Genomic DNA, 12,500 nt, shown 5'->3' with positions numbered 1-12,500 from the left:
GTTAGTTTTTTTTTTGTTTTTTTGTTTTTTTGGTGTTTTTTTTCTCTCTCTCCCTTCCCTTCCTTTCCCCTTTCTGAAGTCTCTCTCTCCGTTCCGGGCTTTGTTTTGTTCACATTTTACAGTCTGAGGATACAACCTTTAGGTGACAATATTTTGATCGTTACGTGATCGTCAGAGAGTGTTTTGGAAACGGGGGTGTGGGGGGAGGGGGGGGGAGAGAATGTGAGAGAGTGTGTGTCTGTGTGTCTGAGTGTCTTTCTTTAATTTAGCGTTTTTCCACTTTCAGTGATGTTAGACGTGTCGCGTGCGTGCGTGCGTGTGTGTGTGTGTGTGTGTGTGTGTGTGTGTGTGTGTGTGTGTGTGTGTGTGTGTGTGTGTGATTTGGGGTTGGAGGTGGTGATTAAAGGGGGATATACAGAAAAAAGAGGGATAAACTAGAACAATGGAATCAATAATTCGTAAATATCTGTGCAACGGAAATTAACAACATAAACACCAGTAAGGAACAAAAATTAATGAAGTTCAATATCGGAAGATCGCGTCTCAGAAACACTCCTATTGGACTATGTAACAGGGATTCAGCAATTTCAGTCAGCAGTAATTGGTTGGACATTATTTCTTTTATGTTTTTTTTTCTGAAAATGTTCTAACTTTACAAGACTTTGGAAGAAACCTGACAATCGTTTGACACTGAAACAAAATATGATTTCGTGTGATCTGTTTACCACATTGAGTGTGTGTGTGTGTGTGTGTGTGTGTGTGTGTGTGTGTGTGTGTGTGTGTGTGTGTGTGTGTGTGTGTGTTTTCTTTTTATCACAGCAGATTTCTCTGTGCAAAATTCGGGTTGCCCTCCCCAGGGAGAGCGCGTCGCTATACTACAGCGCCACCCATTTAAAAAATTTTTTTTTTCCTGCGTACAGTTGTTTATTTGTTTTTCCTTTCAAAGTGGATTTTTCTACAGAATTTTGCCAGGAACAACCCTTTTGTTGCCGTGGGTTCTTTTACGTGCGCTAAGTGCATGCTGCACACGGGACCTCGGTTTATCGTCTCATCCGAATGACTAGCGTCCAGACCACCACTCAAGGTCTAGTGGAGGGGGAGAAAATATTGGGGGCTGAGCCGTGATTCGAACCAGCGCGCTCAGATTCTCTCGTTTCCTGGGCGGACGCGTTACCTCTAGGCCATCACTGTGTGTCTGTATGTGTGTGTGTGTGTGTGTGTGTGTGTGTGTGTGTGTGTGTGTGTGTGTGTGTGTCTGTGTGTGCCTGTGTGTGTCTGTGTGTGTGTCTTTGTGTGTGTGTGACTGTGTGTTTTTGTGTGTGAGCGGCCAGGAGTGTGAATATGTAGAAACTGAAATTAAGTTGATAGTGTTTATTTTTCTTCTTCTTCTTCTTCTTACCATGATTATTATTATTATTATTATTATTATTATTATTACCATCACCATTAACATTATTATTACTATTAGTAGTAGTAGTAGTATTAGTTGTTGTTGTTGTAGATGCTGCAGCAGCAGAAAGAGCAGAAGCAGGAGAAGTAGTATTAAAATTTTGATTATTATTTACAGAGAATTTCGAACATTTTATAAGGTTTGACGGGTTTGGATGATCACGTTCTTTTGAAGGGCTTGGCGGCATGTGTGGAAATGCCTATTTGTGAGAACTGACACAGAAGGCAGGAGCAAGGAAAGAACGAAAGCATGAAAGAAAGAAAGAAGGAAAGAAAGAAAGAAATAAAAAGAACAATATAAGACTACTAAACTTCCTCATCGACCTGAAACTTACATGTACAAGCAATATAGATAGATAGATAGATAGATAGATAGATATACGTATACATTTACATTCTCAGCCGATTTAACATTTCGTTGCAACATTACTGGCATGATCGGTAAATTATGTTTTCAAATCGACTAACATTTTCCCGAAGTGAACACCGTAACACTTTCAAGAGCGAAATAGCAGCAGATATCATCATCGTCTTCATCATCATCATCATCATCATCGTCATCATCATCATCATCGTCATCGTCATCATCGTCGTCGTCGTCGTCGTCGTCATCATCATCATCATCGTCATCGTCGTCATCATCATTATCATCATCGTCGTCGTCATCGTCATTGTCATCATCATCGTCATCATCATCATCATCATCATCATCACGGCAGCAGCAGCAGCAGCAGCAGCAGCAGCAGCATCTGACGATGAAGGAAATCTTCATAAACAAAATGTATGACACGCGATATGATATATTACCAGAACCAGTTTTTTGCCTCACAATGCTGTCCTGACCCCCCCGTCCCCCAGAACCTCCCCCCCACCCCCCACCCATGCGCCCCTCCCCCCTCTCTCTCCCTCTTCGTGTGTGAGCAATTTAGTGTGCGTGCGTGCGTGCGTGCACACGTGTATGTCCATGTGTTTGTGTATGCGGCGTGTGTGTGTGTGTGTGTGTGTGTGTGTGTGTGTGTGTGTGTGTGTGCGCACTCCCGTGTACGTGCATTAGTGGTGTGTGTGTGTGTGTGTGTGTGTGTGTGTGTGTGTGTGTGTGTGTGTGTGTGTGTGTGTGTGTGTTCAAAGAGGTCAACGTCCTGATAGAGTGGGTTCCAGCAGGTGCGTGTGTTGGTTCTTTCATTTGAGATGTCCCACAATGACGTATTGATGTGAAAATAGCTTCGATCGGTATGCCGTGTCCAGGGAAGAGATATTAAGACTATCGGCACTATTCTTTCTATTCTGCTAGCATTTGTTTTTTTTCCAGGATGAACGTGTGTGTGTGTGTGTGTGTGTGTGTGTGTGTGTGTGTGTGTGTGTGTGTGTGTGTGTGTGTGTGTGTGTGTGTGTGTGTGTGTGTGTGTGTGTGTGTGTGTGTGTGTGGTGGGGGAAAACCCAAAGGGTCATGACTGCTGCTGCAATTTTGTCATTACTCCGAACACGCGCTCACTGTCAGTTTTGTTTAGGTTTTTGTTTTGTTTCTGTTGTTGGTTTTTTTTTTTTTTTTTTTTTTTTTTTTTTCGTTTGTATTGTTTTATGTTAGTTTCCTCCGCTGTTATCTGTCTCTGTCTTTGACTCTGTATCTCTGTTGAACTGTGTGTGTGTGTGTGTGTGTGTGTGTGTGTGTGTGTGTGTGTGTGTGTGCCACTATTTCTTTATCACTGTGTGTGTGTGTGTGTGTTTGTGTGTGTGTGTGCCACTATCTCTTTATCACTGTGTGTGTGTGTGTGTGTGTGTCTGTCTCTCTGTGTAAACAGAATAGAGTAGAATAGAACAGAATAGAATGTTTTCAACGTCACGAAACCGTTAAGTGTTATAAAGTTAATAAGGTGAAAGGTTCCCAGAGCCCGTTTGTGTGCCATCGGGGGCAGTGGTATCCATTGTGTGTCAGTAGGGCTCGGTACAACAAGGCTGGGGGGGTTAACCCTCCCCTTCCGCCATTTTTAACCCTTACCCAACCCAAGTCAGGTCCCCAGTCACACCATGGATGGAGTGAAGAAAATCATACTTAATAGAATAGAATAGAATAGAACACAATAGAATATATCTTTATTACCAAGTGTACTGGGGTCACAAGGAATATGGGAGGGGGGGCGGGGGGGGGGGAATAGTACATAACAAGGTACGAACATAAATCGAAAATCATACACAAGCACAGATACAGTAGAAATTAGGATACATACAAGTGCATATCAATATAAAAACTTGTGCATACTCACACATGCACGCACTGCACGCACACACACACACACACACACACACACACACACACACACACACACTTGCGCGCACACACACGCACACACACACACACACTCTCTCTCTCTCTCTCTCTCTCTCTCTCTCTCACACACACACACACACACACGTTTGAACAGAAGCCGCATATTACATGTCGATGGGGCTGATGACTAGATCTTCAGGTAGATGGTTGTTGATTGCCGACGCCAAAGATACAACGCCTGGCCGAAACGGGGCCTCGAACCTTGGTCGAATACTGGATGATCACAATGGAACAGAATGCTTTAACTCTCTCCATACGAACGGCGAAAGAGACGACGTTAACAGCGTTTCACCCCAATTACCATCATCAAAATATTGCAAGCGGAAGGCTCTTATTACTGACGACGGAAGCTAAAGCTTGGGTCATTCAGACACCCACTGGACATCCGAGGGGTCTGTGTAGAGGAGAAGACTGGACTGGCCGTACTGAGTGAGTTAATGCTTCGAAGCCGTAAGGGTTATAAGGTAAAGAAGGTTAAGAGTTAAAGGTCCAACAGCCTTTAATGGCCACCAAGGCAGTTGATATCCACTGTGTCTAAGGCTCTGTACAACAAGGCGGGGGTTCAAACCTTCCCTTCCGCCATTTTAACCTTACCCAACTTATAACGCACTCTCCCAGACACTTAGAAAGGCTCCCTCATTGTCAGCCTTTAAGGCTGGGCTTAAGACTCACCTTTACAACTCCATGTGACTGAATAAATTAACACCAGGTATAACCTACGCCATAGGTTTAAAGTGCTGAAACCTTTTAATGTTTTATGTATATATATATGTTTGTGCATACTTTTTTTGTTGATAAATGTAGATATATATATTTGTGTGTGGATGAGCATAGTGTGTAAATATTCTTGCCTTCTTAAGAAATTGTAATGGCGCTTAGAGCTCTCCAAGGGGATAAGCGTCTTAGAATGCACTTTATTATTATTATTATTATTATTACTATTACGTCAGGTACCCAGTAACACCTGGGTTGAGTGAGGAAAATCAGAGTCAAGTGTCTTCCCCAAATACATAACGCCTTGTCAAATTGAGAACTCGAGCCATGGTAAATATACCTTACTTACTTACTTATGCCCAACGTTCCCGGTGGAGCATAGGCCATCGACGACCCCTCGCCATCACACTCTGTTCTGGGCTGTTCTGGCCATTCCAGTCCAGTTGGTCCCTTGCTGCTTCAGATCTGCCTCGGTATCTCGCCTCCAGCTGTTGCGAGGCCGGCCTCTCTTCCCATTTCCCTGCGGGTTCCAGGTCAGGGCTTGGCGTGTGATGCTGGACGCTGGCTTCCTGAAGGTGTGTCCAATCCAGCCCCACTTCCTCCGCAGTATATGCTTGGCCACTGGTTCCTGTCCCGCTCGCTCCCACAGATCTTCGTTTCGGATCTTCTCCTGCCATCGGATTTTGTAGATGTGCCTCAGACAGGTGTTGAAGAATGTCTGAATCTTCTTCTGCATCGTCTGTGTTGTCCGCCATGTCTCGCATCCGTAGAGCAGAATTGACTTCACATTGGGGTTGAAGATGCGGAGTTTGGTTTTCATGCTGATTGCTCCAGATGCCCAGATGTTCTTGAGCATGATGAAAGCTGTTCTTGCCTTGCCAATTTTTGCTGTGACGTCTCGGTCCGTGGTGAATATACCTACTGGATCAGAAGTGCAAGGCCTAACAGATTCTGCCGAAAGGCAATAGAAGTCACGAGATCCTATGTCACAGAATCCTATATTCATATTAATTATATCAATATCAACGCTAGAGAAAGAGAGAGAGAGAAACAGTCATGGGCAGTTAGCCTTGGTTGCAATACTTCTTAGTAACATGTTTGTGTGTGTGTGTGTGTGTGTGTGTGTGTGTGTGTGTGTGTGTGTGTGTGTGTGTGTGTGTGTGCATGTGCTAGCGTGTGTGTGTGTGTGTGTATGCCTCACTCTGTGTGTGTGTGTGTGTGTGTGTGTGTGTGTGTGTGTGTGTGTGTGTGACTCATATGTGTACATATGTATGTATGTATAGATAGATAGGTCAATGCCTCCATTTGTCTTTCCTTCCACCCCATCCACTCTCTACCCCCACATTTCTCCCCCTCTCCAAATCCTCCCTCCCCCACCCCCATCCACCACCCCCCTCCCTCTCTCTCTCCCTGGCTCCTCTCTCCCCTTCATGGCTGTAGTAGTTAATAAGGAAGGGAGGCCATCCACGACGTTGTTTACAGTCAGCTAGATGGCTGCAGGCAGGCATTGACCTCCGCTCAGTGGCTGCAGGTCATTAGCTGAGGGCTCTGTGCGCAGTGAGAGAGACGGGCGACAGGGGGAAATGAACGTGGGGGTCGACTTGCAGCTTGATCTGGGTAAATGGGTATATACAGCGAGCTTTCGGGTTATATGGGGGAAAAGGGCGGTGGGTAAGGGGGGTTGTTGGGGGATTGGAAGCTTTGGTTGGGTGGAAAGGGGGGTGTTGGTGTGGGTGTGTGTAGTGTATGTGTGTGTGTGTGTGTGTGTGTGTGTGTGGTGTGTGGTGTGTGTGTGTGTGTGTGTGTGTGTGTGTGTGTGTGTTGGTTTGTGTGTGTGTGTGTGTGTGTGTGTGTGTGTGTGTCTGTGTGTCTGTGTGTGTGTCTGTGTGTGTCGCACGCGCGCGCGCGCGCGTGTGTGTGTATGTGCATGTGTCCAGCTGTTCTCTCTTTGTATTCTTCCTTTTCCCTCCTCTTACCTTTTTGTTTGTCAGTTTATTTGTTATTTTCTTTGTTTTCCTTCTCCCTTTCCTTTTATCGTTGTCCTGATTATGATGATGATGATGACGACGATGTGTGATTTGAGATAGAAAGACGGGGGAGTGTATCATCGTCGTCATCATCATCATCATCATCATTATCATCATCATCATCTTCTTCTTTTTTTTTTCTTCTTCTTCTTTATAATAATAATACATAGTTTTTCTATGGCGCGATATCCAGCACCAATGCTGCTCAAAGCGCCGTGCATCATCATCATCACTGTTGTCTACTTCTACTTTCTCTTCCTATCATCATCATCATCATCGTCGTCGTTGTCTTCGTCTTCGTCGTCATTATCTTTCTCTTCTAAGATCAAGATTGACCTACGGTCAAGAAATTTTCTTTTCTGCCCTGCCGACGTTCCTAAAGAAGCTGCGAATAATTGACAGTAAAGCTGTGAAACTGGCTTTAGGGGTACCTGTGCATACTAAGACCTCAGAAGCCTATAAGCTTGCGGGTATTCTACCACTAGATGAAATCAGAAAATTAAGTTCTGCTAAATATATTGTGAGATGTACAGCAGTGGATGATTTTGAGGAATTAAATATTAGGTCTGATATTGATTTTCCAAAAAATGCACAAAATAATTCAAATCTACAAACCATTCGCACATATGTGTCAGATATTTTAAATTCTTCAGACATTGATTTGCATGATATGGCACCTCGTGTTCTGGTGCCACCTGTCCCTCCCTGGGAGTTAACAAAAGCAAACGTCAACATATGTGCTTCTGACACAACAAAAGGAGAATCTCCACATATAATAGCAGCATCTGTCAGAATTGAATTAGAAGAAAATTTTGATTATCATTTAAAAGTTTACACTGATGGCTCGGTCCTGGCTGATAGCAGTGCAGGATCTGCTTTTGTCATTCCTGACCTAAAAACAGAAAAATCATATTATTTAGGTAAGGGACATTCAATTTTTACAGCTGAATTGGTGGCCATCCTTATGGCTTTAAATCATCTTGTTGATATACCAATCATAATAAGTAATATCCTATTTTGTGTTGATTCTCAATCTGTCTTAAAAGGTTTGCTCCTTTTTGAGAATAATCAAAGAGAAGATTTATTTTTTGAAATTAGGTATTTATTGCACTCCCTATTTGTGAAGGGTACAAATGTTGATTTTTGTTGGATACCATCCCACACTGGATTCCGTTATAACGACCAAGCAGATAGGACAGCAAAAAGGGGAGCAAAAAATCATATAGATAGTATAAAAGTATATTGCCCATTGTCATACAAGGAAATAAGCAATATACTAGAAAGAGACTTTTATAGGTGCTTGAATTCAAGTCTAAAACCTCGTCAGTTGACTCTCTCAGACTTTGGTCCGATTCGCAGACCAATTCTGAGCTTAGCTCTCAGACTATTATCAAATTCATTACGGACCAAGTATTGTTCTAATGTCAAGTGTATATGCTTTAATAACCTGACAATTGAGCATATAATTTTTCACTGTAGCTTGATGAAGCCTTTTGTACACGAAAGTGTGTCTTCACAAGTGACTGAGAACGTTGATGTTTTTGACTTTTTGCATTCATTATCAGTTGTTTCGCTTGTCAGTTTAACGACTTCCCTTTTACGAAGTCCTTTAAGTACTTTCCTGTAACTGTATTTAGAGGGTTTTTTTTGTTTGTTTGTTTGTTTGTTTTGTTTTTCTTTCAAATTTCACCCACATTTTTACCCTCATTTGCCCAGTTTCCCCAAACCCTCCATTCATCCACATCTCCCACCCCTTCTAACCGATAATACTCAGATGTATTCATACATACTTTTACAAAATGTCTTCAATCACCGATATGTGTGACGGGACATTAAACAAAAATTCCTTCCTTCCTTCTTTCTCTTCTTATTTTTCTCGACCTACTCTTCCTCCTCTTTTTTCCCTTCTTTCTGCTTCTTCTTCTGAAACGTACCCATCCAAGCGTATACAAAATTTACGGATTCCTATATCACCCCACTGATTTTTAGTTTTGTTATATTATCAGTTGATTCTTTCTAACATTTTGCTGTTCATCCAACTCAAGGTTTAGTTTTCATATGTGTGTGTGTGTGTGTGTGTGTGTGTGTGTGTGTGTGTGTGTGTGTGTGTGTGTGTGTGTGTGTGTGTATAAAACGTGCATTCATATGTATATAGGTCAGTGGTCTTACATTAAAACAGTTCTGAGTTCTGAGTTCTTTTGAAACGTACCAGTACAGGCTTTCCTGTTTAATACTCAGTTTAATACACGGATATTTTTCTAGTCAGCTATAAAGCCCTGAAACATCTTTGTGTTTTTCTGTAGCGTAAATAACAGAAGTATCTGGGTCCCAAAAATGATTTAGCAATAAACTTTCACGAGGAAAGAAAAGGAAAAAAAAAACTGTTCTAAATTCTTTTTTGTTGTGAGTGGATGGAAAATATCGATTTGAGGACAATAAAATCAGCATCATTTACCACGATTAAATAACCTTTCACTTTCGGTGCAATGCCCAAGGCAGAATTGTTTTCCATCAAACACACACACACACACACACACACACACACACACACACCTTTCTCGTTCAGTACACACATACGTGCGCGCGCTTGTGCGCATACTGAGTCACTCACAAACACACACACACACACACCATCATGGTATACGCTCTCTCTCTCTCTCTCTCTCTCTCTCTCTCTCTCTCTCTCTCTCTCATCTTTACCTCTGATCACACACACACGTACGCGCTTGTGTGCATACTCAAACACATACCATCTCCCATTCTCTCTTTATAAAACGCACACACACACACACACACACACACACACACACACACACACACACACACACACACACACATTGTGACACTGCACTCAACCCCTACCACGACCACACACCTCCCACGCCCTTAAAAACAAACAAACAAACAAAAACAAAAACAACAACAAAAAACCTCACCAACTACTTCACCACCACAAAATCAAACAAAAACCAAATCGAATCCTCGACCTCCCCCCTTCCCCCACCCCCTCGCTTCTTCCCCCCCCCCACCCCCCGCCGCCCCCTCTCCCCCACTTTTACCTCCACCCGTCTCATCCCCTAACAACCCCCCCCCCAAAAAAAAAACAAACAAAAAAAAACACAAAAAAACACACATCGCAAACTACCCTCAGGTACTCTTCCCACACGGTACTTCACCTCGCCATCTTCTTCTCCCTACCACTCTCAAACACACACACACACACACCAATGACCCGGAGGCTAGTCAGTTGGGGAGGGGGAGAGTGGGGGAAACTTGTACGGCTGTTACTAAGAATAGCAAACGGGAGCAAGGTCACGCGCGAGAGCTGAAGCAAGCGCGACACACACACACACACACACACAAAAGAGAGAGAGTCAATGAACTTTGATGACACGGACGGGATACCGTGCGACAGTGCGTCCCGCGAAACCCCTCCACCCCCACCCTCTCTCTCTCTCCCCCCCCGCCCTTCTCCCCCCCTCTCTCTCTCTCACTTGGTGGCTCTGTCGGGATGGTAACTATGATGCTGGTGGTGGTGGTACTACTATGCACTGACTGCTACCGGTCGGTAGTAACTAGCTAGCTGGCGGGTTTTGACTTGTCTCTGAGAGAGAGAGAGAGAGAGAGAGAGTTGTAGAACTGAAAACGCCGATTTGGTCAGGTCGCAGGAACTAAGAGAACTTTGTCCCGCGTGGAAGTTGTTTTTTTTTTTTTTTTTTTTTTTTTTTTAAAGCTCGCTGGGTGTGCCGCCATGTTGGATGATGTGAGTGCATGTGTGTGAGCACTGAATCAGCTGTAAAATCTATTTATATCCCAGTGGTATCGAGTCGTGGTATTTGCGAACCCTCCCCTTTCCCCCCCTCCCCTCCCCATCCCCCTCCCCCCTTTTTTGCGATGAATTTAAACAACAGCAACAAAACAACATAAAATAGATAAATGGAAATATAATACATACAGTTTTAATAGACAGATAACAAAAACGACAACTGAACCCAACTTAACAAGATTTAATGAAAAATAAAGCAAAATAAAATGAAATGAAAATAACAACAATAATAACTGTTTCAGTTTCAGTTTCAGTAGCTCAAGGAGGCGTCACTGCGTTCGGACAAATCCATATACGCTACACCACTTCTGCCAAGCAAGATGCCTGACCAGCAGCGTAACCCAACGCGCTTACTAGTCAGGCCTTGAGAAAAACAAAAAAGGTGAATAAATAATAGATAAATACATGAAAAAAATAACTACCACCACTACTAATAATATGTATAAGGCGCAAAAACGTGATGAAGTCAACTATAAGCGTACATAAATAAATAAATAATAATTATAATATAAAAAAAAGTAGTAATAATAATAATAATAACAAACTGAGTTCAATGAAGTTGAGCCCAAAGAGGACTCAGTATATAGTGTGAGTCCAGTGCTTTCAGGGCCCCCACATTGAAAAATCTGTTTCTCTCAGAGTCTCAAGTTGCTGGGATTATTCATTTATTATTGATTTTATTTATTTGTCCATTTTCATACAACAAAAACAAACGAACAAAACTGTGAAATATTACACGGCTGTCACGGAGGTTCACGTTTTATTGTTGTGTTTAACACCACTGATACTCTCATGCGTAGTAGTGAAACTGACACACCTGCCAAATCAACTGGCGATAGAAATCAAGGGCACGTTTACCCGATTTTCAGTGACTTCAGTAATGAAAAAATATTTCATGGGGCGCTGTTTAAAAAAAAGAAAAAAAGAAAAAAAAAAAAAGTTCGGGCCATTTTTATGGTACTGTGTAGCTTTTATTAACATTTTATTACAAGCAACAAAAAACAGTTCCCCCCCCCACCACACACACACACACACACACACAGAGTCATTCACGAAACGCGCATGAACTATTAACACGTAGGCACTTAGCGCACTCAAATATATTCACAGAACTACCTATTTTTTCGTGTAATATTTTAGCAACACAAAAGCACACGCACTCAAGGCCTGACTAAGCGCGTTGGACTACGCCGCTGGTCAGGCAATCTGCTTGGCAGATGTGGTGTAGCGTATATGAATTTGTCCGAACGCAGTGACGCCTCCTTGAGCTACTGAAACTGAAACTGAAACACGCACCAAGGTCACCTAAATGCTCACACTGTTCTGTATTATTACAGTGCAAAAGAAGCAAGGACAAAACTATCAAGTTAAACAACAAATCAGTATGGTCATTCCACGTGAGACAAAATTAATGTAGTACGTAACTCCCTGGGCTTGAAGTTACCTACCTTTGTCTAACGACCTTGGCTTGAAGTTACGTACCTTTGTCTAACGACCTTGGCTTGAAGTTACCTACCTTTGTCTAACGACCTTGGCTTGACGTTACCTACCTTTGTCTAACGACCTTGGCTTGAAGTTACCTACCTTTGTCTAACGACTTTGGCTTGAGGTTACGTACCTTTGTCTAACGACCTTGGCTTGAAGTTACCTACCTTTGTCTAACGACTTTGGCTTGAAGTTACCTACCTTTGTCTAACGACCTTGGCTTGAAGTTACGTACCTTTGTCTAACGACTTTGGCTTGAAGTTAAGTACCTTTGTCTAACGACCTTGGGTTGAAGTTACGTACCTTTGTCTAACGACCTTGGCTTGAAGTTATGTACCTTTGTGTAACGACCTTGGCTTGAAGAAACCTACCTTTGTCTAACGACCTTGGCTCGAAGTTACCTACCGTTGTCTAACGACCTTGGCTTGAAGTTACGTACCTTTGTCTAACGACCTTGGCTTGAAGTTACGTACCTTTGTCTAACGACCTTGGCTTGAAGTTACCTACCGTTGTCTAACGACCTTGGCTTGAAGTTACGTACCTTTGTCTAACGACCTTGGCTTGAAGTTACGTACCTTTGTCTAACGACCTTGGCTTGAAGTTACGTACCTTTGTCTAACGACCTTGGCTTGAAGTTACGTACCTTTGTCTAACGAAGAGTAAAAGTATTTGT

Source organism: Babylonia areolata, chromosome 24 (genome assembly GCF_041734735.1).
Source record: "Babylonia areolata isolate BAREFJ2019XMU chromosome 24, ASM4173473v1, whole genome shotgun sequence".
NCBI lineage: Eukaryota > Metazoa > Mollusca > Gastropoda > Neogastropoda > Buccinidae > Babylonia > Babylonia areolata.
Note: the sequence above shows the minus strand (reverse complement) of the source record.